The sequence below is a fragment of the Bubalus bubalis genome, chromosome 18 (assembly GCF_019923935.1).
Source record: "Bubalus bubalis isolate 160015118507 breed Murrah chromosome 18, NDDB_SH_1, whole genome shotgun sequence".
Taxonomy (NCBI): domain Eukaryota; kingdom Metazoa; phylum Chordata; class Mammalia; order Artiodactyla; family Bovidae; genus Bubalus; species Bubalus bubalis.
In genome coordinates, this window is record NC_059174.1 from 45,290,767 (window position 1) to 45,296,236 (window position 5,470).

The 5,470-nt window shown below is 41.2% G+C and overlaps 1 pseudogene; it reads right to left on the reverse strand.

Moving 5' to 3' along the window:
- Positions 1-556: 556 nt before the first annotated feature.
- Positions 557-1,715, reverse strand: LOC123330194 (annotated as a pseudogene).
- Positions 1,716-5,470: the final 3,755 nt, after the last annotated feature.

A 5,470-nucleotide genomic window follows, 5' to 3' on the forward strand; every position in this document is an offset into this window, starting at 1 on the left:
AGGAATTTTCTCTGTCTTGAGGCCATAAAAATTGGCTGCTAGCCTGCAAAAGGGTTCAGCTCTCCTTTGAGCTGGCCCACTCTTTTGTGTCTCTGACTCTAATAAACTTTATTCTCCTCTCATTCTGCCTCACATCTGGAAATTCTTTTCCAACTCATGCACAGACCACAACAGACTCCTGTCTAGACACAAACAAGAGCCTTTGTGTCTAGGAGCATTTTTACTTGTCCTGGAAAAAAATCTCATCTCTGATCCCTGAAACACCAGGGCAGGCTAAGACTCCCCACTCCCCCCACCCCAGCCTCTGACCTTGGCCTCCTCCATCCTGAAGGGTGCCAGGAGCACACAGAAGCTAAAAGTGGTGCCAACTCAGGAACTGTGCTTGAGTTCTGGAATCAGGCCAGCCTAAAGTTGTGTGTTTGGTGTATGAAGAGTTGGGGAGAGAGGACAGGCCTGTCTGAATTTGCAGGGGACTGTGAGAGGCATTAGCAGTTTCTCTCAAAAGAAAGGGTTGGGGGGAAGAAGTAGAGTTACACCCTTTCTCATAAAACTGGTTTTAATTTAATGTCCGGAGGAAGATGATTGCCTGGCCATCACCTCTCTCTGAGTCCTTTCTGGAAGCTTCCTTTGGTAAGTCCTGGTTTCGTGGCAATTTTAAATTGACAGTTTTAAATCTAATCCTCTTTATGTTGTAAGGCAAGCCTGGCTTTTGCTCATCCCAGATGCCCTTTGATTTCTGTTCAGTCCACATGTACTCAGGGGAGATGATCTTGGTGGGTTTGTGGTAAAGCAGGTATTTGTTCAGTTGGCTTTCATCATTTCGCATGGCCTCTATGTGATTGGCCTGGTCGACCACCATCATCTCGTGGCAGGCCTTGGTGGGTTTGTAAACCTCTGGCATGGACCCCCCAAATAAGGCCCCTGTGTAATAAAAGTCCCCCTCATCATCAGGAATATGGACCTGTGACTGAGGCCGGCGTTCATAGGGGAAATTTTCTTGACTAAGCTCATAGAAGTCAGAATGGGGGGTGCCAAACAAGGAGGAGAGGATCTCCATGCCCACGTGATCTTTATGTCCACATTTGCACATATAAGGTAATTCACCTCCTCGTAGAAGCGCTGCTCAGTAAAATTTCTGATCCCCTCCATACGGTGCATAGAGATCTCCTGCCAGTTGGCACAGCTCTGGACCTTGAGAATGACAATCTGCCGTCCTTTCTGAAGGGGAATGCGAGGAACATAGTCTGGCCAGTGAGTGAAGATACAGTAGTTCACCCTGTGTCCCACCATGAAGTACATCTCTGCCGTCTTCAGGAACAGCTTCAGGTGGAAATGTATTTTTTTACAACAAACACAGTTAATCCAATGGTGATATTCTGAAGCTGGAACTGTTCTTTCAGGATGTCAGTGTTGAAAGCCCTGTCCCAGATGATGGGAGCCAGGCAGGGGGTCACAGGAAGGACGTCTTTCCTAGGGGGTGTTAGAACATCTGGCTGGAGATTCAACATGTTTGATAATCTTACACCTTGTTCACCATGGGTTTTTCTAAGAACCTTGCTTGCCCAGGTTAGGATGCTTTCCAACATCTGGCTTCTTGGATTCGGGTAACAATAGCCAAAGAAGGCCAAGGCAAGAGCTATTAAAAGAAGAAAGTTCATTCGATGAAGTAATTAACATATTGGGTTCTTTGACAATGTCTTGACCAGCCGGGCCATGCCTCCACTTCAGACTGTTAAAGCCAGGATCACCAAATGCTGCTGAGAAGCTGCCCCTTCTCACTCTTCCACTTCCGGTCTCTCCTGGGCACAGGAAGGCAGAATGCATTGACCACAAGGTGCTTATGTTGCCTGGTCCTCTTGAGATTCTACCTGCCAGGGGCTCCTGGGAGTTGGGTGTTTAGGACCACCAAACTGAGTAAGACTTCTGGGCTGGCAGAATCTTGATAAATTCAAGTTTGATATAAGATCATGTCAAAGTAACCAGGTGGTAGGATTCGGTCGACTGTCTACTAGAACTTCCAGGCCAGCTTGTAGGAGAGAAGGCAGGGCTCCTGAAACAGGCTCAAGAGACTAGCCGAAGGGCAGCCACTGAGCAGATCAAGGACAGAGATTGTGATGAAAGCAGGTCAGGGCAGCAGCCACCAGAGGACCTGACCAGGACCTCAGAGGGCTTGTGCTCTGGCCTTCTCTTGATGCTTACTGACTGTGAGAAATTTACATAAGCACTAATTTCACATTCCAGGATGTCTGGCTTTAGGTGAGTGATCACACCATCGTGATTATCTGGGTCATGAAGATCTTTTTTGTATAGTTTTTCTGTGTATTCTTGCCACCTCTTCTTAATATCTTCTGCTTCTATTAAGTCCATACCATTTCTGTCCTTTATCGAGTCCATCTTTGCATGAAATGTTCCCTTGATATCTCTAATTTTCTTGAAGAGATCTCTAGTCTTTCCCATTCTGTTGCTTTCCTTTATTTCTTTGCATTGATCGCTGAGGAAGGCTTTCTTATCTTTTTAGTATAGTCCAAAGTCAGGCAGTTTGATTCCTTCTGTTCCATTCTTCTTTCTCAAGATTGCTTTGGCTATTCTAGTTTTTTTGTATTTCCATACAAATTGTGACGTTATTTGTTCTAATTCTGTGAAAAATACCATTGGGAGCTTTGATAGGGATTGCTTTGAGTCTATAGATTGATTTGGGTAGTATACTTAATTTCACTATGTTGATTCTTCCCATCCACGAACATGGTATATTTTTCCATCTATTTGTGTCATCTTTGATTTCTTTCATCATCCACTGATAATCTTATGGGAGCTCCTATGTACATGACTGGAGAAGGCAATGGCACCCCACTCCAGTACTCTTGCCTGGAAAATCCCATGGACGGAAGAGCCTGGTAGGCTGCAGTCCATGGGGTCGCACAGTCAGACACGACTGAACGACTTCACTTTCACTTTTCACTTTCATGCATTGGAGAAGGAAATGGCAACCCACTCCAGTGTTCTTGCCTGGAGAATCCCAGGGACGGAGGAGCCTGTTGGGCTGCCATCTATGGGGTCGCACAGAGTCGGACACGACTGAAGTGACTTAGCAGCATGTACATGACAGGTCACTTTTTTTCATACTGCTTTGAAGATTCTCTCTTTGTCTATGATTTTTGACAGTTTTGTTGTATGTTAGTGCATATATTTTGGAATTTACTCTACTTAGAATTTGTTGAGCTCCTTGAATTTGTATGTCTATTTTCTTCCCTAGATTTGGAAAGTTTTTAGCCAATTTCTTCAGATAGTCTCTCTGCCCCTTTATTTCTCTTTTCTTCTTCTAGGACTCCCATAATGCGTGTATTGTTCCACTTGATGGTGTCTTTTAAATCCCTTAGGCAATTCTTTTCTTCACTGTTTTTTTCTTTTGTTCCCCGACTTGATAATTTCAAATGACTTGTTTCAAGTTCACAAATTCTTTCTTCTGCTTTATCAAGTTTGCAGTTGAAATTCCCTAGTGAATTTTTCATTGTAGTTATTGTATTTTTCAGCTCCAGAATTACTGATAGTTCTTTTTTTTTAGAGTTTCTCTTTGTTGATATTCTTGTTTTTTCATGCATGATTTTTCTGATGTCATTTAATTTTCTGTGTTCTCTTTTCATTCATTGAGCACCTTTCAGGTGGTTATTTTAAATTCTTTGTCAGGTAATTCAAGGATCTGTATTTTCTTTGTATGCTTTGTGACCTTCTGTTGAAATTTGGGCAATGAAAAAACAGTCGTCTCTCCCAATCTTTATGAACCCAGTAGTCAAACTCATAGAAACAGAATATAGAATGGTGCTATCTGGGGACCAGAAGGAGGGAGAAATCAGGATTTGTTGTTCAATGGATAGAATTTTGGTTTTCTATGATGAAAAAGTTATAGAGATCTGTTTCACAATAGTTTGAATAGACTTAGCATTACCAAACAGTACACTTACAAGTAGTTAATATGGAAATTTTTACATTACATGTTTTTTACCACAAAATATAAATTAATTTAAAAGCTATATCAGACTTCATACTTGATGGTAAAATGTTAGCAGTCCTTTTGAAATCAGAAACAAAGTAAGTTGTTGGCATCACTGTTTATAGGCAATATTATAATAGCTCAGTAAGATAGAAAATAAAATTACTCTTGGAAGAAAACTAGTGTTAGTCACAAAGTTATGCTTATCTACAGTGAAAACATAAGAGTATTCAGTACTGAATTTGGTTCAGCACTATGATTATCTGGTTACCTTGAATATCGTTCCCATTGAAAACTATTAATTTAGTTTAACTATTAGTTTAGCTAATAATTTAGATTCTCCATGTTTTGAGTACATCACTGAGTCTGCAAAAAGATAAGAAGTATAGGAAGGAAGCCAAAATCTAAAGAAAACAGGAACCCACAGAGGTAGGATAACTTCTTCCAAGGAGGAATTTGTCAAGCTTCAGGGAAACTGACCTTTAGTTTGCATTAACTAATGGGGTATAGGCAGCACCAGACATCTTAGGGCCTCATCAAGGTAGAAAATCCAACACATAAAAATCTAATAAAATTCTAATCCCAGCATGCAATACCCTTAATCTAAGAATAAAATGAAGAAAATAAGAGACAAAAAACTCCCCAATCTTTTGTTTCATAAGTAATATTAAGTGTAGTGGAAAACATTTCCCTTGGAATTCAATCGGTAGGACTTCAGATGAATTTGGAATCTGAATAAAAATTAACTGAGAGGAACACCCCCCCCCCAAAAAATCAAACCTCAAGCTAAGAATTCATTTTAAGATGATGCTGGTTTTGGAAGCGCCTGACAGAAGCATATGTATAAAATCTGGAAGAAATCTCTTTCAATCCAGCCTTAAGAGAAATCTCCAAGAATTACCAAGGAATTCTCCAATGGCAGGAGCTCAGAAAAACTTAAAACACAAAACACAGAATGAAGTAAGGCACCATAAACAAGAATCAACAGAAGAAAAGGGAAAAAATCAAGTCCCTAAATACTTCAGATAGTGGCATTTTCATTTAAAATAATTATATTTAATGTGTTAGGGGGTGGGGCATTGTTCACATTCCTTAGATAGGACTCAGAGAAATTCAGAGGAAAGTGACTGTAATATGTACACAGGCACATGGTGAATTAGCCAAGCCTGTCTCCCCAGCAATGGGCAGCGGGAGCAGATTCTGCTGACCAGCATCTGTATGACTTTAGCATACACTGTAACACATTGAACCTCAGTTTCCTTATCTGTAACGCTAGGTTTTACTCTCATCTCTCAAGGTTGCTAGGAGGCTGAAATATGGTAGATAATGCTTGTGACTGTAGATCATGGTCTACAGAAATGCGCAGACACTCAAGCTGCTGTGTTGTCTTCCTCCCAATGCCATAAGACCACCACCTAGTTCAGAGGTGAAACAGCATCCTGAGGACATTCAAACCCAGCCCCTGTCAAAAATCACAGGTGG